At 33.4% G+C, this 23,379-nt stretch overlaps 1 non-coding gene across 1 annotated transcript; it reads right to left on the bottom strand.

Moving 5' to 3' along the window:
- Positions 1–3,404: 3,404 nt before the first annotated feature.
- Positions 3,405–3,511, bottom strand: LOC139873875 (small nucleolar RNA R71). The gene has a single exon (XR_011767588.1). It is a non-coding gene; the product is annotated as a small nucleolar RNA R71 (small nucleolar RNA).
- Between the last annotated feature and the right edge of the window lie 19,868 nt (positions 3,512–23,379).

The following is a 23,379-nucleotide window of genomic DNA, read 5'->3' as shown; positions in this document are numbered from 1 at the left end:
AAAACACACACACCTTTTTCTAATTTCTTTCTCTTATCTAATGTACCAAGTATCACTCCAATTAGTAATCTCAATTTGTAATTTTAATTTTAAGTTAGTGATAATAATAAGGTTGGGTTAGTCGAATGTTTTAAGGTTTTGTAAGTCGGAACTCTGTCCGTGTAACGCTACGCTATTTTTAATCACTGTAAGTTATGGTTAATGTTATTTTTAAATTAATGTCTCGTAGCTAAGTTATTATTATGCTTATTTAATGCCGAAGTAATCATGATGTTGGGCTAAATATTAAAATTGGGTAATTGGGCTTTGTACCATAATTGGGGTTTGGACAAAAGAATGATACTTGTGGAAATTAGACTATGGGCTATTAATGGGCTTTATATTAACTAAATGATACCTCGTTAATTTAATATATAGACTTATAATTTGACGTATTTATATATAACCACATACGCTTGACTAGGCACGGTGGGCGGGATATCTATAAATACCAATAATTGTTCATTTTACCGGATACGGAATTGGATTAATAGTTAATAGACTTGTTGAAACAGGGGTCGATTACATTCAAGGGTAATTGGTGTAATTGTTAACAAAGTAGTAAAACCTTGGTTTACACGCAGTCGATAACTTGGTGTATTCATTAAACAAAGTATTAAGACCTTGTTACAATTCGAATCCCCAATTAGTTGGAATATTTGACTTCGGGAATAAGAATAATTTGACGAAGACTTTCGCACTTTATATTTATGCCTGATGGACTATTATGGACAAATCCGTATGGACATATCAAATAATCTAGGACAAAGGACAATTAACCCATGGGAATAAACTAAAATCAACACATCGAACATCATGATTATGGAAGTTTAAATAAGCATAATTCCTTTATTTCATATTTAATTTTCTTTATTTCATATTTAATTGCACTTTTAATTATCGCACTTTTATCGCAATTTCATTATCGTTATTTACTTTACACTTTAAATTAAGTTATATTTATTTTTAATATTTTACATTAGGTTTTAACTGCGACTAAAGTTTTAAAAATCGACAAACCGGTCATTAAATGGTAAAAACCCCCTTTTTATAATAATAATATTACTTATATATATTTGTATTTTTATAAGTTAAACTAATATAGCGTTAAGCTTTGTTTAAAAGATTCCCTGTGGAACGAACCGGACTCACTAAAAACTACACTACTGTACGATTAGGTACACTGCCTATAAGTGTTGTAGCAAGGTTTAGGTATATCCATTCTATAAATAAATAAATATCTTGTGTAAAATTGTATCGTATTTAATAGTATTTCGTTGCAAAAATAATACTATTTCCTAGTACACCTCGCACACATCAAGTATTTTTGGCGCCGCTGCCGGGGACAATTCTGCTTAAACGCCAGAAGCGCAACGCTATATAAAAAAAAATTTATTAATTTTTTAGTTTACTTTTATAAAACTACGCTTTTGTAAAAATACGTTTTAAATATTTGAAAATATAAAAAGAAAAATAAAATATTTATATATTTTTAATAGTTTGTTATATATATATATAAAACTATAAGGTTTCTTTATTTTTATTTTATAAAAATATAAGTTTTATTTAATTTATATAAATATATTATATAAATATATAAAACAGAAAACTGAAAACAAAAAATAATAAAAACTCTCGGCCCAGTACAGTAGCAGTCCGTAACCTGGCCCTAGCCCATGCGATTGCATGAGCCCGAAGGCAAAACTTCATGCGATCGCATGAAGCTGTCTGACACGCCAACTGTTGCCCTAAAACAACATTAATTACGGAGTTTATTATTATTATTATTATTTAAAACCTAATTAGGTTTTTAGTTATTAATTATTTAGTTTAGTTTTTAGATTTAATTTGTTTTATTTAGTTTATTTAGTTTTAATAAATTATAAAATTAATTGTTTTATAAAATAAATAATATAAAAATAATATTTTTATAAAAATTGTACTTTTTACAACTTTAAGTATATTTTTATATTTTGTACCTCTTTTTATTCGTTTTAGCGTAATATTTGTATTTTTCGCTCGTATTTAATTTTAAGTTATAGTTTTTGCCATAGTATTTTTATTTCTAGATTTTTAGGCTTTGCCGTAAAATCCCTTAAGTGCTTTTTCTTTAGACTAAGATTTAGGTGCTTTAGAATTTTGCGACGCCTTTTTAAGTTTTAGTACCTTTTTAAGTCATTGCCATTTGGGATATAGTATTCCTTTTAAGCTTTAATATTTTTAGACGCAACTTTTAATTCTTAGTTTTTAGTTCCTTTTTAAGTTTCGACGCGCTACTTTCTTATTTTTATTTTTCGACGCCTATTATTTTTCGACGTTTTTTGACGCACTCTTTTTCTTTCTTCTTTCTCGACATTCTAGTTTTAGGACTTAGATTTTTTTTTCTATTTCTTATCTAAAATTTCTTTAAATTTAAACGAAAAATTATTTTAAGTGGTTAAATTGATAGACATCAAAATTTTATGGTTCGTAGTAATAGTTGGATTTGTACGTGGACCGGGTTATTGGAGCCAAACAGTACTCAATTATATTGAGACCAAACGAATCCTGCCCTTCTGCTGCATCTTTTGGCTATTCAAAACGTGGGCAAAATCATAAAAGTCTATTAATTTGATAACTTATATAATTTTTCTTATTTTTATAACTAATAGGATATTCAGTGAATGCACCGAGCAAAACGTTCACCACCTTTTGTACGTTCACCACCTGTAACTCGATCAAGACATCTAGCAAATATTGTCGCCGTTGATTTTTCTTTAGAATCGTCATCCAGTCGACCAATTACTACAATTCAAATTTCCGATAATCCATTTTTTGAACCCGACCTCACAATTGAGAATTCGAAGAATATTCAGGGACGATTCATAGATTCTGAACCACTAATCTTTCCTCCGGAACCACCAATCATTCAAACAGAGATTGTTGAGGAACCAACCATTAAATCAGAATTCTCCAGTGATTCAGATTCAACAAATTCAATTATGGAAAATCTGGAACCTCTAAGTATGGAAGACCGAATGAGAGCTAAACGCACTGGCCAAGGTCACGCAATTACTCAACCAGACATTAATGCGCCAGATTATGAAATCAAAGGACAAATCCTACACATGGTGACTAATCAATGCCAATTTAGTGGTGCGCCTAAGGAAGATCCAGATGAACATCTTCATACATTTAATAGGATCTGCACTCTATTTAAAATCCGAGAAGTGGAGGATGAACAGATATATCTCATGTTATTTCCCTGGACTTTAAAGGGGGAAGCCAAAGATTGGTTGGAATCGTTACCTGAAGGGGCAATTGATACATGGGATGTTTTAGTTGAAAAATTTCTTAAATAATTCTTTTCGGCATCTAAAGCCGTAAGACTTCAAGAAGAAATTGTTACATTCACACAGAAACCAAATGAAACTCTATATGAGGCATGGACAAGATTTGAAAAGTTATTAAGAGGATGTCCGCAACATGGTTTAGACACCTGTCAAATAGTACAAATATTCTACCAAGGATGCGACATCACTACAAAGAAAGACATCGATATAGCAGCTGGTGGTTCTATTATGAAGAAAACAGCAACTGATGCTTACAAAATTATTGATAACACTGCTTCCCACTCACATGAGTGGCACCAAGAAAAAAATATCGTTAGATCATCTAAAGCAGCTAGAGCCGATTCTAGCCATGACTTAGATTCCATTTTCGCAAAGATAGATGCTGTCGAGAGACGAATGGAAAAGATGACAAAGGATATTCACTCAATACGAATTAGTCGTGAGCAGTGTGGAGGACCACATTTGATAAAAGATTGTCTCAGTATTGAACTAACAATGGAACAAAGAGAGAATGTTTCATACATAAACCAAAGGCCTGAAAATAATTATCAGAATAATTATCAACCGCCAAGACCAATCTACAATCAAAACCAGAATTATAACCGAAATGTTCCATACAACAACCAACAAGGTCCTAGTAATCAACAAGTATCCAATAATACTTACAACCAGCAAAGACCTAATTTTCAAAACAAACCACCACAAACCGATGATAAAAAGCCAAATTTAGAAGATATGATGTCGAAGCTAGTTGAATCTCAAACGCAATTGTTCACATCTTAAAAACAAACGAATGAACAAAATACTCAAGCATTTAGAAATCAAGAAGCTTCTATTCAAAATCTGGAACAAGAAGTAAGCAACATAGCAAGGTTAATAGGTGAAAAAAAATCGGAAAGTCTACCTAGTGATACAAATGCTAACCCCCGGAATGAAACAACTAAAGCTATTACCACAAGAAGTGGTATTACACTTAAACCACCTGAAATACCTGTAATTTCTGATGAAGCTATTCCTACTCCACAAGAACCACAACCTGAGCAAGATAAGGAAAAAGAACCGGTAGTTAAAAAGGTTAATGAAGATAACACAGTTAAGGCTAAACCTTATGTTAAACCATATCAACCACCACTTCCTTATCCGAGTAAAATGAGAAAAGAGAGACTTGAAGCCGAGCAATCCAAATTCTTGGATATGTTTAAACAGATAAATGTAAATCTTCCTTTCATTGATGTAATTTCAGGAATGCCTAGATATGCTAAATTTCTGAAAGATCTAATCACAAATAGAAAGAAAATGGAAGAACTCTCGGCTGTTACTATGAATGCTAATTGTTCTGCAGTGCTGTTGAATAAGATACCAGAAAAATTATCAGATCCAGGAAGTTTCACAATTCCATGTTTTCTGAGTAGTCTTAGTTCAATAGAAGCATTGGCAGACTTAGGTGCTAGTATAAATTTAATGCCATATTCACTATACACTAAACTAGACCTTGGAGAATTGAAACCAACACGAATAAGTATACAACTAGCAGATCGATCAGTAAAATATCCTAGAGGGATAATGGAGAACATGCTAGTTAAAGTTGGTACTTTAGTATTTCCAGTAGATTTTGTTATTCTGGACATGGAAGAAGATTCTCAATTTCCTCTCATATTAGGAAGACCATTTTTAAACACGGCTAAAGAAATGATAGACGTGTTCGGTAAGAAACTGACCCTAAGTATAGAGGACGAGAGTGTTACCTTTTCAGTTGATAGAGCAATGCAACAACCGCAATCTGCAGATGATACATGTTATTATATTCAAACTATAGAATCACATGCAGAATTGTTAGAAGAATTTCCAGAATTACAAGAAACAGGAGAATGTTCTTTAGGAGAAGGAACTGAACCAATTGATGAAATTGAAATGTTAGCTACATTTATGGCTAATGGATATGAACCAACAACAGAAGAAATTCAAATGCTAAAAAAAGAAGACAGATATCGATATAAATCATCGATAGAAGAACCACCGACATTAGAGTTAAAGCCACTTCCAAACCATTCCAGAATACGCTTATTTACATGATGAATCTGAATTACCTGTAATAATATCGTCTTCTCTTACTGAAAATGAAAAATCTCAACTCATTTATGTGTTGAAAGCTCATAAACCAGCTATTGCATGGAAGATTCATGATATTAAAGGAATAAGTCCTTCGTATTGCACACATAAAATCCTTATGGAAGAAGGTCATAAAACGTATGTGCAACGTCAATGAAGACTAAATCCTAATATGAAAGATGTTGTTAAGAAAGAAATTATTAAACTGCTTGATGCAGGTTTAATTTATCCAATTTCTGATAGTCCATGGGTAAGCCCAGTTCAATGCGTGCCTAAGAAGGGTGACATGACTGTCATCACAAATGAGAAAAATGAGCTTATTCCTACTAGGACTGTAACAGGATGGCGTGTTTGTATTGATTATAGAAAATTAAATGATGCCACCAGAAAAGATCACTTTACCTTACCTTTCATTGATCAAATGTTGGAAAGATTAGCCGGAAATAGTTACTATTGTTTTCTTGATGGTTTTTCTGGATATTTTCAAATTCCAATAGCACCCGAGGACCAAGAAAAAACCACGTTCACGTGCCCTTCTGGTACTTTTGCTTACAAACGCATGCCATTTGGACTTTGCAACTGAAATGTCACGTTCTTATTGATTAAAAACATTCCATATTAATTGATTTCCTTGCGAGGTTTTGACCTCTATATGAGACGTTTTTCAAAGACTGCATTCATTTTTAAAACAAACCATAACCTTTATTTCATAAATAAAGGTTTAAAAAGCTTTACGTAGATTATCAAATAATGATAATCTAAAATATCCTGTTTACACACGACCATTACATAATGGTTTACAATACAAATATGTTACATCGAAATCAGTTTCTTGAATGCAGTTTTTACACAATATCATACAAACATGGACTCCAAATCTTGTCCTTATTTTAGTATGCAACAGCGGAAGCTCTTAGTATTCACCTGAGAATAAACATGCTTTAAATGTCAACAAAAATTTTGGTGAGTTATAGGTTTAACCTATATATATCAAATCGTAACAATAGACCACAAGATTTCATATTTCAATACACATCCCATACATAGAGATAAAAATCATTCATATGGTGAACACCTGGTAACCGACATTAACAAGATGCATATATAAGAATAGCCCCATCATTCCGGGACACCCTTCGGATATGATATAAATTTTGAAGTACTAAAGCATCCAGTACTTTGGATGGGGTTTGTTAGGCCCAATAGATCTATCTTTAGGATTCGCGTCAATTAGGGTGTCTGTTCCCTAATTCTTAGATTACCAGACTTAATAAAAAGGGGCATATTCGATTTCAATAATTCAACCATAGAATGTAGTTTCATGTACTTGTGTCTATTTTGTAAATCATTTATAAAACCTGCATGTATTCTCATCCCAAAAATATTAGATTTTAAAAGTGGGACTATAACTCACTTTCACAGATTTTTACTTCGTCGGGAAGTAAGACTTGGCCACTGGTTGATTCACGAACCCATAACAATATATACATATATATCAAAGTATGTTCAAAATATATTTACAACACTTTTAATATATTTTGATGTTTTAAGTTTATTAAGTCAGCTGTCCTCGTTAGTAACCTACAACTAGTTGTCCACAGTTAGATGTACAGAAATAAATCGATAAATATTATCTTGAATCAATCCATGATCCAGTGTATACGTATCTCAGTATTGATCACAACTCAAACTATATATATTTTGGAATCAACCTCAACCCTGTATAGCTAACTCCAACATTCACATATAGAGTGTCTATGGTTGTTCCGAAATATATATAGATGTGTCGACATGATAGGTCGAAATATTGTATACGTGTCTATGGTATCTCAAGATTACATAATATATAATACAAGTTGATTAAGTTATGGTTGGAATAGATTTGTTACCAATTTTCACGTAGCTAAAATGAGAAAAATTATCCAATCTTGTTTTACCCATAACTTCTTCATTTTAAATCCGTTTTGAGTGAATCAAATTGCTATGGTTTCATATTGAACTCTATTTTATGAATCTAAATAGAAAAAGTATAGGTTTATAGTCGGAAAAATAAGTTACAAGTCGTTTTTGTAAAGGTAGTCATTTCAGTCGAAAGAACGACGTCTAGATGACCATTTTAGAAAACATACTTCCACTTTGAGTTTAACCATAATTTTTGGATATAGTTTCATGTTCATAATAAAAATCATTTTCCTAGAATAAAAACTTTTAAATCAAAGTTTATCATAGTTTTTAATTAACTAACCCAAAACAGCCCGCGGTGTTACTACGACGGCGTAAATCCGGTTTTACGGTGTTTTTCGTGTTTCCAGGTTTTAAATCATTAAGTTAGCATATCATATAGATATATAACATGTGTTTAGTTGATTTTAAAATTCAAGTTAGAAGGATTAACTTTTATTTGCGGACAAGTTTAGAATTAACTAAACTATGTTCTAGTGATTACAAGTTTAAACCTTCGAATAAGATAGCTTTATATGTATGAATCGAATGATGTTATGAACATCATTACTACCTCAAGTTCTTGGATAAACCTACTGGAAATGAGAAAAATAGATCTAGCTTCAAAGGATCCTTGGATGGCTTGAAAGTTCTTGAAGCAGAATCATGACACGAAAACAATTTCAAGTAAGATTTCCACTCGAAATAAGATTGTTATAGTTATAGAAATTGAATTAAAGTTTGAATATGATTATTACCTTGTATTAGAAAGATAACCTACTGTAAGTAACAAAGGTTTCTTGATCTTGGATGATTACTTGGAATGGATTTAGAAAACTTGGAAGTAAACTTGCAATCTTGGAAGTATTCTTGATTTTATGAAACTATAACTTTTGGAATTTATGAAGAACACTTAGAACTTGAAGATAGAACTTGAGAGAGATCAATTATATGAAGAAAATTGAAGAATGAAAGTGTTTGTAGGTGTTTTTGGTCGTTGGTGTATGGATTAGATATAAAGGATATGTAATTTTGTTTTCATGTAAATAAGTCATGAATGATTACTCATATTTTTGTAATTTTATGAGATATTTCATGCTAGTTGCCAAATGATGGTTCCCACATGTGTTAGGTGACTCATATGGGCTACTAAGAGCTGATCATTGGAGTGTATATACCAATAGTACATACATCTAAAAGCTGTGTATTGTACGAGTACGAATACGGGTGCATACGAGTAGAATTGTTGATGAAACTGAACGAGGATGTAATTGTAAGCATTTTTGTTAAGTAGAAGTATTTTGATAAGTGTATTGAAGTCTTTCAAAAGTGTATAAATACATATTAAAACACTACATGTATATACATTTTAACTGAGTCGTTAAGTCATCGTTAATCGTTACATGTAAATGTTGTTTTGAAACCTTTAGGTTAACGATCTTGTTGAATGTTGTTAACCCATTGTTTATTATAACAAATGAGATGTTAAATTGTTATATTATCATGATATTATGATATATAATATATCTTAGTATGATATATATACAGTTAAATGTCGTTACAACGATAATCGTGACATATATGTCTCGTTTTGAAATCATTAAGTTAGTAGTCTTATTTTTACATATGTATTTCATTGTTAATACACTTAATAATATATTTACTTATCATTTAACATAATTAACCAAGTGTATCAATATCTTAATATGATTCATATGTACCTAGTAAGACGTTGTTATAACGATAATCGTTATATATATCGTTTTCGAGTTTCTTAAATTAATAGTCTCATTTTTATGTATATAACTCATTGTTAAAATACCTAATGAGATACATACTTATAATAAAATCATTTTAACTATATATATATAACCATATATATGTCATCGTATAGTTTTTACAAGTTTTAACGTTCGTGAATCACCGGTCAACTTGGGTGGTCAATTGTCTATATGAAACCTATTTCAATTAATCAAGTCTTAACAAGTTTGATTGCTTAACATGTTGGAAACACTTAATCATGTAAATAAAAATTTCATTTAATATGTATATAAACATGGAAAAGTTTGGGTCACTACAGTACCTACCCGTTAAATAAATTTCGTCCCGAAATTTTAAGCAGTTGGAGGTGTTGACGAATATTCTGGAAATAGATGCGGGTATTTCTTCTTCATCTGATCTTCATGCTCCCAGGTGAACTCGGGTACTCTACGAGCATTCCATCGAACCTTAACAATTGGTATCTTGTTTTGCTTAAGTCTTTTAACCTCACGATCCATTATTTCGACGGGTTCTTCGATGAATTGAAGTTTTTCGTTGATTTGGATTTCATCTAATGGAATAGTGAGATCTTCTTTAGCAAAACATTTCTTCAAATTCGAGACGTGGAAAGTGTTATGTACAGCCGCGAGTTGTTGAGGTAACTCAAGTCGGTAAGCTACTGGTCCGACACAATCAATAATCTTGAATGGTCCAATATACCTTGGATTTAATTTCTCTCGTTTACCAAATCGAACAACGCCTTTCCAAGGTGCAACTTTAAGCATGACCATCTCTCCAATTTCAAATTCTATATCTTTTCTTTTAATGTCAGCGTAGCTCTTTTGTCGACTTTGGGCGGTTTTCAACTGTTGTTGAATTTGGATGATCTTCTCGATAGTTTCTTGTATAATCTCCGTACCCGTAATCTGTCTATCCCCCACTTCACTCCAACAAATCGGAGACCTGCACTTTCTACCATAAAGTGCTTCAAACGGCGCCATCTCAATGCTTGAATGGTAGCTGTTGTTGTAGGAAAATTCTGCTAACGGTAGATGTCGATCCCAACTGTTTCCGAAATCAATAACACATGCTCGTAGCATGTCTTCAAGCGTTTGTATCGTTCTTTCGCTCTGCCCATCAGTTTGTGGATGATAGGCAGTACTCATGTCTAGACGAGTTCCTAATGCTTGCTGTAATGTCTGCCAGAATCTTGAAATAAATCTGCCATCCCTATCAGAGATAATAGAGATTGGTGTTCCATGTCTGGAGACGACTTCCTTCAAATACAGTCGTGCTAACTTCTCCATCTTGTCATCTTCTCTTATTGGCAGGAAGTGTGCTGATTTGGTGAGACGATCAACTATTACCCAAATAGTATCAAAACCACTTGCAGTCCTTGGCAATTTAGTGATGAAATCCATGGTAATGTTTTCCCATTTCCATTCCGGGATTTCGGGTTGTTGAAGTAGACCTGATGGTTTCTGATGCTCAGCTTTGACCTTAGAACACGTCAAACATTCTCCTACGTATTTAGCAACATCGACTTTCATACCCGGCCACCAAAAATGTTTCTTGAGATCCTTGTACATCTTCCCCGTTCCAGGATGTATTGAGTATCTGGTTTTATGAGCTTCTCTAAGTACCATTTCTCTCATATCTCCAAATTTTGGTACCCAAATCCTTTCAGCCCTATACCGGGTTCCGTCTTTCCGAATATTAAGATGCTTCTCCGATCCTTTGGGTATTTCATCCTTTAAATTTCCCTTTTTTAAAACTCCTTGTTGCGCCTCCTTTATTTGAGTAGTAAGGTTATTATGAATCATTATATTCATAGATTTTACTCGAATGGGTTCTCTGTCCTTCCTGCTCAAGGCATCGGCTACCACATTTGCCTTCCCCGGGTGGTAACGAATCTCAAAGTCATAATCATTCAATAATTCAATCCACCTACGCTGCCTCATATTCAGTTGTTTCTGATTAAATATGTGTTGAAGACTTTTGTGGTCGGTATATATAATACTTTTGACCCCATATAAGTAGTGCCTCCAAGTCTTTAATGTAAAAACAACCGCGCCTAATTCCAAATCATGCGTCGTATAATTTTGTTCGTGAATCTTCAATTGTCTAGACGCATGAGCAATCACCTTCGTTCGTTGCATTAATACACAACCGAGACCTTGCTTTGATGCGTCACAATAAATCACAAAATCATCATTCCCTTCAGGCAATGACAATATAGGTGCCGTAGTTAGCTTTTTCTTCAATAACTGAAACACTTTCTCTTGTTCATCATTCCATTCAAATTTCTTCCCTTTATGCGTTAATGCAGTCAAGGGTTTTGCTATTCTGGAAAAGTCTTGGATGAACCTTCTGTAGTAACCAGCTAGTCCTAAAAACTGGCGTATGTGTTTCGGAGTTTTCGGGGTTTCCCACTTTTCAACGGTTTCTATCTTTGCCGGATCCACCTTAATACCTTCTTTGTTCACTATGTGACCGAGGAATTGAACTTCTTCCAACCAAAATGCACACTTTGAAAATTTAGCGTACAGTTTTTCTTTCCTCAATACTTCTAGCACTTTTCTCAAATGTTCTTCGTGCTCTTGATCATTCTTTGAGTAAATAAGTATGTCATCGATGAAAACAATGACAAACTTATCAAGATATGGCCCACACACTCGGTTCATAAGGTCCATGAACACAGCTGGTGCGTTAGTCAATCCAAACGGCATAACCATAAACTCGTAATGACCATAACGCGTCCTAAAAGCAGTTTTTGGAATATCATCCTCCTTTACTCGCATTTGATGATATCCAGAATGTAAATCGATATTCGAATAAACCGACGAGCCTTGTAGTTGATCAAATAAGTCATCAATTCTCGAAAGTGGATAACGGTTTTTGATGGTAAGTTTGTTCAACACTCTGTAGTCAATACACAACCTAAATGTAACATCCTTCTTCTTGACAAACAAAATAGGAGGTCCCCATGGTGATGTGCTTGGTCGAATGAAACCACGTTCTAATAGTTCTTGCAGTTGGATTTGCAGTTCTTTCATCTCGCTGGGTGCTAGTCTATAAGGGGCACGAGCTATTGGTGCAGCTCCTGGTACAAGATCTATTTGAAATTCAACGGATCGATGTGGGGGTAATCCCGGTAATTCTTTCGGAAATACATCGGGAAATTATTTTGCAATGGGAACATCATTGATGCTCTTTTCTTCAGTTTGTACTTTCTCGACGTGTGCTAGAACAGCATAGCAACCTTTTCTTATTAGTTTTTGTGCCTTCAAATTACTAATAAGATGTAGCTTCATATTGCCCTTTTCTCCATACACCATTAAGGGTTCTCCTTCTTCTCGTATAATGCGAATTGCATATTTATAACATACGATCTCTGCTTTCACCTTCTTCAGCCAGTCCATGCCAACTATTACATCAAAACTCCCTAACTCTACTGGTATCAAATCAATCTTAAATATTTTGCTACCCAGTTCAATTTCTCGATTCCAGCATATATTATCTGCTGAAATTAATTTACCGTTTGCTAATTCGAGTAAAAATTTACTATCCAACGGCGTCAATGGACAACTTAATTTAGCATAAAAATCTCTACTCATATAGCTTCTATCCGCACCCGAATCAAATAAAACGTAAGCAGATTTATTGTCAATAAGAAACGTACCCGTAACAAGCTCCGGGTCTTCCTGTGCCTCTGCCGCATTAATATTGAAAACTCTTCCGCGGCCTTGTCCATTCGTGTTCTCCTGGTTTGGGCAATTTCTAATAATGTGGCCCGGTTTTCCACATTTATAACAAACTACATTGGCATAACTTGCTCCGACACTACTTGCTCCGCCATTACTCGTTCCGACACCATTTGTTCCTTTCGTTCTGTTAACCCCTGGTCCGTAGACCTCACACTTCGCCACGCTATGACCATTTCTTTTACACTTGTTGCAAAATTTGGTGCAGAACCCCGAGTGATACTTTTCACACCTTTGGCATAGCTGCTTCTGATTGTTGTTGTTGTTGCGGTTGTTATTGTTGTTGGGATGATTGTTGTAGTTGCTGTTTTTGTTGTTGTTGTTGTTGTTGTTGTTGGGCCGTTTGTTGTAGTTGCAATTGATGTTGCGATTGTTGAGATAATTGTTGCGATTATTATTGTAATTGCTGTTGTTGTTGTATTGGTGATTCTTATCACCGTTTTCCTCCCACTTTCTTTTGACTTGTTTCACATTGGCCTCTTCAGCCGTCTGTTCTTTAATTCTTTCCTCAATCTGGTTCACTAGTTTGTGAGCCATTCTACATGCCTGTTGTATGGAGGCGGGCTCGTGTGAACTTATATCTTCTTGGATTCTTTCTGGTAATCCTTTCACAAACGCGTCGATCTTCTCTTCCTCATCTTCGAACACTCCCGGACACAATAGGCACAATTCTGTGAATCATCTTTCGTACGTGGTAATATCAAATCCTTGGGTTCGTAACCCTCTAAGTTCTGTCTTGAGCTTATTGACCTCGGTTCTGGGACGGTACTTCTCGTTCATCAAGTGCTTGAATGCTGACCACGGTAGTGCGTACGCATCGGCTTGTCCCACTTGCTCTAGATAGGTATTCCACCTTGTTAACGCAGAACCTGTGAAGGTATGCGTAGCGTACTTCACTTTGTCCTCTTCAGTACACTTACTTATGGCAAACACCGATTCGACCTTCTCGGTCCACCGTTTCAATCCGATCGGACCTTCGGTTCCATCAAATTCCAAAGGTTTGCAGGCAGTGAATTCTTTGTAGGTGCATCCTACACGATTTCCTGTACTGCTAGATCCAAGGTTATTGTTGGTATGTAGCGCAGCCTGTACTGCGGCTATGTTTGAAGCTAGAAAAGTACGGAATTCCTCTTCATTCATATTCACGGTATGTCGAGTAGTCGGTGCCATTTCCTTCAAAATAGTCAAATGGAACAAGTTAATCATACAGAATATTAAGAGTAGTTAATAGTATTTCGTAGCATAATATGAACTCATTTATAAAAGCTTTTTCTTCATATTAGCGTTTTATAAGTTTAAATTCGGGTAGTACCTACCCGTTAAGTTCATACTTAGTAGCTAATATACAATTCAACTACTACAATTCTATATGAAAAACTGATTATAATAATATTTCGCGTTCAAACTTTTATACAATATTTTACAAACTTACAATACCGCTTATTTTACATAAAGCATGAAATATAGCACACAATAACTTTGATACAAGATAGTTGTGAAGATAATTCTAGCTAGTACACAAGTCGTTTAGCAAAGGCAATAAAGACACGTAATTCATATGTCCAGAAACAAGTCATGCATTCTGGTTTTACTAGGACTACTTCCCATCCTTGATCTTGTGGAACATAACCGTTATGGCCGTTGATAAGACAGCGTGTTGTAACGTCGTCAAAGGGACGAGGGTTACGTAATGACCAACAGTCTCGTAATAACCTAAAAACCTCATTTCTTACCCCAATTACCGACTCCGTCACTTGTGGGAACGTTTTGTTTAATAGTTGTAGCCCGATGTTCTTTTTCTCACTTTGGTGAGAAGCGAACATTACTAACCCGTAAGCATAGCATGCTTCTTTATGTTGCATGTTAGCCGCTTTTTCTAAATCATGAAGTCCTATATTCGGATACATTGAGTCAAAATAATTTCTTAACCCGTTGCGTAAAATAGCATTTGGGTTCCCCGCAATATATGCGTCAAAGTAAACACATCGTAACTTATGGGTTTCCCAATGTGATATCCCCCATCTTTCAAGCGAAAGTCTCTTATAAACCAAGACATTCTTGGAACGTTCTTCGAATATCTTACAAACTGATTTCACCATAAATAGTTGTGCCGAAGAATTCTGACCGACTCTAGACAAGATTTCATCAATCATGTCTCCGGGTAGGTCTCTTTAAATATTGGGTTGTCTATCCATTTTGTGTTTTTATACTGTAAAATAGACAAGAGTTAGATTCATAAAAAAAATACTTATTAATACAAGCAATTTTTACATATATCATAAAGCATAAGCACACTATATTACATATATTACACCACACGAATACAACTATCTTATTCCGACTCGCTCGTTTCTTCTTCTTCGGTTTTGGTTCGTTTTGCCAAGTTTCTAGGGATATATGATGTTCCCCTAATACGAGCTGTCGTTTTCCACAACGGTTTAGAAAAACCTGGTGGTTTAGAGGTTCCCGGGTCATTGTTATAACTTAAGGGCTTCGGGGGTTGACGATACATATAAAGTTCATCGGGGTTGGAATTAGATTTCTCTATTTTTATGCCCTTTCCCTTATTATTTTCTTTTGCTTTTTTAAATTCAGTTGGGGTAATTTCTATAACATCATCGGAATTCTCGTCGGAATCCGATTCATCGGAGAATTGGTAATCCTCCCAATATTTTGCTTCCTTGGCGGAAACACCATTGACCATAATTAACCTTGGTCGGTTGGTTGAGGATTTTCTTTTACTTAACCGTTTTATTATTTCCCCCACCATTTCCGATTCTTCTTCCGGTTCCGATTCTTCTTCCGGTTCCGACTCTTCTTCCGGTTCCTCTTCGGGAACTTGTGAATCAGTCCACGAATCATTCCAATTTACATTTGACTCTTCATTATTATTAGGTGAGTCAATGGGACTTGTTCTAGCGGTAGACATCTATCACATAATATCAAACGCGTTAAGAGATTAATATATCACATAATATTCACATGTTAAAAATATATAGTTTCCAACAAAATTTGTTAAGCAATCATTTTTCAAGTAAACACGGTCGAAGTCCAGACTCACTAATGCATCCTAACAAACTCGATAAGACACACTAATGCAAAATTCTGGTTCTCTAAGACCAACGCTCGGATACCAACTGAAATGTCCCGTTCTTATTGATTAAAAACGTTCCATATTAATTGATTTCCTTGCGAGGTTTTGACCTCTATATGAGACGTTTTTCAAAGACTGCATTCATTTTTAAAACAAACCGTAACCTTTATTTCATAAATAAAGGTTTAAAAAGCTTTACGTAGATTATCAAATAATGATACTCTAAAATATCCTGTTTACACACGAACATTACATAATGGTTTACAATACAAATATGTTACATCGAAATCAGTTTCTTGAATGCAGTTTTTACACAATATCATACAAACATGGACTCCAAATCTTGTCCTTATTTTAGTATGCAACAGCGGAAGCTCTTAGTATTCACCTGAGAATAAACATGCTTTAAATGTCAACAAAAATGTTGGTGAGTTATAGGTTTAACCTATATATATCAAATCGTAACAATAGACCACAAGATTTCATATTTCAATACACATCTCATACATAGAGATAAAAATCATTCATATGGTGAACACCTGGTAACCGACATTAACAAGATGCATATATAAGAATATCCCCATCATTCCGGGACACCCTTCGGATATGATATAAATTTCGAAGTACTAAAGCATCCAGTACTTTGGATGGGGTTTGTTAGGCCCAATAGATCTATCTTTAGGATTCGCGTCAATTAGGGTGTCTGTTCCCTAATTCTTAGATTACCAGACTTAATAAAAAGGGGCATATTCGATTTCGATAATTCAACCATAGAATGTAGTTTCACGTACTTGTGTCTATTTTGTAAATCATTTATAAAATCTGCATGTATTCTCATCCCAAAAATATTAGATTTTAAAAGTGGGACTATAACTCACTTTCATAGATTTTTACTTCGTCGGAAAGTAAGACTTGGCCACTGGTTGATTCACGAACCTATAACAATATATACATATATATCAAAGTATGTTCAAAATATGTTCAAAATATATTTACAACACTTTTAATATATTTTGATGTTTTAAGTTTATTAAGTCAGCTGTCCTCGTTAGTAACCTACAACTAGTTGTCCACAGTTAGATGTACAGAAATAAATCGATAAATATTATCTTGAATCAATCCACGACCCAGTGTATACGTATCTCAGTATTGATCACAACTCAAACTATATATATTTTGGAATAAACCTCAACCCTGTATAGCTAACTCCAACATTCACATATAGAGTGTCTATGGTTGTTCCGAAATATATATAGATGTGTCAACATGATAGGTCGAAACATTGTATACGTGTCTATGGTATCTCAAGATTACATAATATATAATACAAGTTGATTAAGTTATGGTTGGAATAGATTTGTTACCAATTTTCACGTAGCTAAAATGAGAAAAATTATCCAATCTTGTTTTACCCATAACTTCTTCATTTTAAATCCGTTTTGAGTGAATCAAATTGCTATGGTTTCATATTGAACTCTATTTTATGAATCTAAACAGAAAAAGTATAGGTTTATAGTCGGAAAAATAAGTTACAAGTCGTTTTTGTAAAGGTAGTCATTTCAGTCGAAAGAACGATGTCTAGATGACCATTTTAGAAAACATACTTCCACTTTGAGTTTAACCATAATTTTTGGATATAGTTTCATGTTCATAATAAAAATCATTTTCCCAGAATAACAACTTTTAAATCAAAGTTTATCATAGTTTTTAATTAACTAACCCAAAACAGCCCGCGGTGTTACTACGACGGCGTAAATCCGGTTTTACGGTGTTTTTCGTGTTTCCAGGTTTTAAATCATTAAGTTAGCATATCATATAGATATAGAACATGTGTTTAGTTGATTTTAAAAGTCAAGTTAGAAGGATTAACTTTTATTTGCGAACAAGTTTAGAATTAACTAAACTATGTTCTAGTGATTACAAGTTTAAACCTTCGAATAAGATAGCTTTATATGTATGAATCGAATGATGTTATGAACATCATTACTACCTCAATTTCCTTGGATAAACCTACTGGAAATGAGAAAAATAGATCTAGCTTCAAAGGATCCTTGGATGGCTTGAAAGTTCTTGAAGCAGAATCATGACACGAAAACAATTTCAAGTAAGATTTCCACTCGAAATAAGATTGTTATAGTTATAGAAATTGAATTAAAGTTTGAATATGATTATTACCTTGTATTAGAAAGATAACCTAATGTAAGTAACAAAGATTTCTTGATCTTGGATGATTACTTGGAATGGATTTAGAAAACTTGAAAGTAAACTTGCAATCTTGGAAGTATTCTTGATTTTATGAAACTATAACTTTTGGAATTTATGAAGAACACTTAGAACTTGAAGATAGAACTTGAGAGAGATCAATTAGATGAAGAAAATTGAAGAATGAAAGTGTTTGTAGGTGTTTTTGGTCGTTGGTGTATGGATTAGATATAAAGGATATGTAATTTTGTTTTCATGTAAATAAGTCATGAATGATTACTCATATTTTTGTAATTTTATGAGATATTTCATGCTAGTTGCCAAATGATGGTTCCCATATGTGTTAGGTGACTCACATGGGCTGCTAAGAGCTGATCATTGGAGTGTATATACCAATAGTACATACATCTAAAAGCTGTGTATTGTACGAGTACGAATACGGGTGCATACGAGTAGAATTGTTGATGAAACTGAACGAGGATGTAATTGTAAGCATTTTTGTTAAGTAAAAGTATTTTGATAAGTGTATTGAAGTCTTTAAAAAGTGTATAAATACATATTAAAACACTACATGTATATACATTTTAACTGAGTTGTTAAGTCATCGTTAATCGTTACATGTAAATGTTATTTTGAAACCTTTAGGTTAACGATCTTGTTGAATGTTGTTAACCCATTGTTTATTATAACAAATGAGATGTTAAATTGTTATATTATCATGATATTATGATATATAATATATCTTAGTATGATATATATACAGTTAAATGTCGTTACAACGATAATCGTTACATATATGTCTCGTTTCGAAATCATTAAGTTAGTAGTCTTATTTTTACATATGTATTTCATTGTTAATACACTTAATAATATATTTACTTATAATTTAACATAATTAACCAAGTGTATCAATATCTTAATATGATTCATATGTACCTAGTAAGACATTGTTATAACGGTAATCGTTATATATATCGTTTTCGAGTTTCTTAAATTAATTGTCTCATTTTTATGTATATAACTCATTGTTAAAATACCTAATGAGATACATACTTATAATAAAATCATGTTAACTATATATATAACCATATATATGTCATCGTATAGTTTTTACAAGTTTTAACGTTCGTGAATCACCGGTCAACTTGGGTGGTCAATTGTCTATATGAAACCTATTTCAATTAATCAAGTCTTAACAAGTTTGATTGCTTAACATGTTGGAAACACTTAATCATGTAAATAAAAATTTCATTTAATATGTATATAAACATGGAAAAGTTTGGGTCACTACAGCAACGCCCCTGCAACCTTTCAAAGGTGCATGATGGCGATTTTTCACGACATGATAGAAGAATGCATGGAAGTTTTCATGGATGACTTTTCAGTCTTCGGTGATACATTTGAAACATGTCTAGTTAATCTTGAACGAATGCTTATTAGATGCGAACAATCAAATCTAGTAATTAATTGGGAGAAATGCCATTTCATGGTTAAAGAAGGCATCATTCTTGGTTATAAAATTTCAAAGGAAGGAATTGAAGTGGATAGAGCTAAAGTAGATGTAATTGCTAAACTTCCACATCCCACCAATGTTAAAGGAGTTAGGAGTTTTCTAGGGCATGCCGGTTTTTACCGACGTTTCATAAAAGATTTTTCTAAAATTGCCACTCCTATGAATAAACTCCTAGAAAAGGATGCTCCATTCATCTTTTCGGATGAATGTATCAAATCTTTTAATATTCTTAAAGAGAAACTCACTAATGCGCCGATCATGATAACTCCAAATTGGAATCTACCATTCGAACTAATGTGCGATGCAAGTGATTTTGCAAAGGGAGCCGTTTTAGGACAAAGGATTGAAAAACGATTTCAACCTATATATTATGCTAGTAAGACGTTACAAGGAGCACAAACGAATTACACAACTACTGAAAAAGAACTCCTTGCTATTGTCTTTGCTTTTGACAAATTTCGTTCATATCTCGTTCTAGCAAAAACGGTGGTCTATACCGACCATTCTGCTCTTAGATACCTATTTTCGAAACAAGATGCTAAACCACGATTAATCCGTTGGATCTTACTCGTACAAGAGTTTGATATTGAAATCCGAGATAAAAAGGGAGCAGAAAATCTCGCCGCTGATCATCTTTCTCGTCTAGAAAATCCCGAATTAGAAGTTCTAAATGAATCGGCCATACAAGACAACTTTCCTGATGAATATCTATTGAAGATAGATTATAATGAAATTCCATGGTTTGCAGACTATGCAAACTACTTAGTATGTGGATTCCTTGAAAAAGGGTTGTCGTACCAAAAACGAAAGAAATTCTTTAGTGATATAAAACACTATTTTTGGAGACGAAGCTAGTCAAATCTTAAACCATTGTCACACAGGACCAACAGGAGGGCATTATGGGCCTCAACTTATAGCAAGAAAAGTTTATGATACTGGATTCTATTTGCCTACAATTTTCAAAGACGCACACCTTCTTTGCAAATCCTGTGATGCTTGTCAAAGGACCGGAAAAATAAGTCAACGTGATAAAATGCCACAAAATGTCATTCAAGTATGTGAAGTATTTGACATTTGGGGTATTGAATTTATGGGTCCATTTCCAAAATCTCATAATAATCTCTACATTCTCGTTGCCATTGATTATGTATCTTAATGGGCGGAAGCACAAGCTCTCCCAACTAACGATGCACGAGTTGTAGTCAACTTTTTAAAACGTCTTTTTGCAAGGTTCGGAACACCAAAAGCTTTAATAAGTGATCGGGGTACTCATTTTTGTAATAATCAACTTGAGAAAGTTCTCAAAAGATATGGAGTAACTCATAAAATCTTCACCGCTTATTATCCACAAACAAGTGGACAAGTTGAAAATACCAACCGAGCTTTAAAACGTATTCTAGAGAAAACCGTAGGATCAAATCCAAAGGAATGGTCCATGAAATTGGAGGATGCACTCTGGGCTTTTAGAACAGCCTACAAAACTCAAATTGGAACCACACCTTTTAGACTCGTTTACGGAAAAGCATGTCATCTTTCAGTAGAAATTGAACACAAAGCATTTTGGGCTTTGAAGACATGTAATCTTGATTTACATGAAGCCGGACGTCTACGATTAAGTCAATTAAACGAATTAGAAGAATTAAGACAAGAAGCATACGAAAATTTGTTGATCTATAAGGAAAGAATGAAGAAATGGCATGATAAAAGAATCAGAAGTTCAAAAGAATTTAAAGAAGGAGACAGAGTTCTTCTTTTCAATTCACGATTCAAGCTATTTCCTGGAAAATTGAAATCAAGATGGTCTGGACCATTCATAGTCAAAAGAGTTTTCCCATATGGAACAATAGAGTTAATAAATTCAAATGGGATTGAATTTAAAGTTAATGGTCACAGAGTTAAACATTACGTACATGATCCGATGGAAGTTGACAATGAATTTAATCACAATTTCAACTAAGTGTGGGGAGGTTCGAATCTTGTTAGGGTAATACATATTTCTGTTAGAGTTAGATTTTCTGTTTTCGTGTAGTTCTCGAAAATGGAATTCGAATGGTCTTTCCCTAGCAGACCCTAAAGAACTAGTCTTCTCCCCCATTCTGAATTTTTATTTTTTTTTAGGTTTTACGAGATGAAGACTTCCTGTGAACTAAACCATGGTCTAATGCTACACGCTTTGATCACTAAACGTAATAATGACACCCTTCCAAGTGAAATAGTATCATTAATCAGAGGTAAATTGGACGGAGTAAGAAAAGAATCCAGGAACGAAAATAATAAGTTACAGTTTGGTAAAGGAAAATCAAAATCCGCAGCGAAAAGAAGAGCACGACACCTTGAAAGATGTCACAAATGCGGAAAATGGTCACACGAAGGAAAATGCTCGACGAATCAGACATATTCCAATACCGAATTTGTTACTTTATGCAGAGACGGACCGTTCATATGTTTAGAAGAAAAAACGTTGAATACTCGAGGTTACGCCTATGTAGCTATGGAAAACCAATTAGTCCGACTATCTTATGAGTGGGATAGAGCATATCACTAAGAAATCTATTTCACAGGTAAGTATGTACAGTTTTCATTTTTATTTTTATTTTTAACCTTTTGATAATAAACGCTAAATTGTTCGCTATAAAGTATTAAATTGGTATTCAATAAAATTAGGTCTTGCGATCGAAATTATTGATATCATACAAAAATTTATTACATCACTGCAAAATTTACCGTTTATTCTTAGGGTATAAATATCTTTAATCAATCAACCCAAAATATTTCAAAAATTCGTCATGAGTTAAACTAGGTTATGAAACCGAAATTACTTTACCGAAAAGAGGGGCGTATATTTTTTATAATATTTGATTGATTAAAGTGGGATAAAAGACCAAAAAGATTTTTAATTTTATTTTTACTTTGTTTTTAAAATTAATATATAAATATTAAATTGATATTTTAAACTTTTTAAAATCAAAAGATTTAAAATTGTAAATATTTGAAAAATTAATATTTTTAATATAAGTTTGTATGTATAAAAACAAAAATATAATTTAAGTTTGGTGTGAATTTTTAATATGAATTTTTAATTTTATGCATTTTAAATTTAAGTTTGGTGTGAATTTAAAAACAAAAATTTACTTTATTTCGCTAAGTTAAATATTGATTTCTAAAAATTCGTTGTGAGTTGAAGACTAGGTAATTGAACCGAAATTGCTCTACCCAAGGGAGGGACGAGAACTTTTATTATCATTATTTTTAATCTTATTGAACTAAAGTATGCAAAAAACATTAAAAAAAACCCAAAAATCTTTACTTTTAAAACCGCGCTTTGAATTGACAAATTTTAAAATTTTGTCGAGGGACGGACTAGGACATCGATCCGAAACGCCCTCATCCTAAAAAGAAACAAATTTTTAAAATTTTATTAATTATATGTTTTATAAGTTTTAAGGTTTATATATATATATATATATATATATATATATATATATATATATATATATATATATATATATATATATAAAACAAAAATTTACTGTACCCGGACCCCCATGCGATCGCATGGGGTTTACACTCCAACCTCATGCGATCGCATGAGGCTGGAAAACAGGCCAGATAGAAAAAGCAGCG

This window comes from Rutidosis leptorrhynchoides, chromosome 10 (assembly GCF_046630445.1).
Source record: "Rutidosis leptorrhynchoides isolate AG116_Rl617_1_P2 chromosome 10, CSIRO_AGI_Rlap_v1, whole genome shotgun sequence".
NCBI lineage: Eukaryota > Viridiplantae > Streptophyta > Magnoliopsida > Asterales > Asteraceae > Rutidosis > Rutidosis leptorrhynchoides.
The sequence above is the reverse complement of the archived record's forward strand: the minus strand, read 5'-3'. Positions and strand labels throughout refer to the sequence as shown.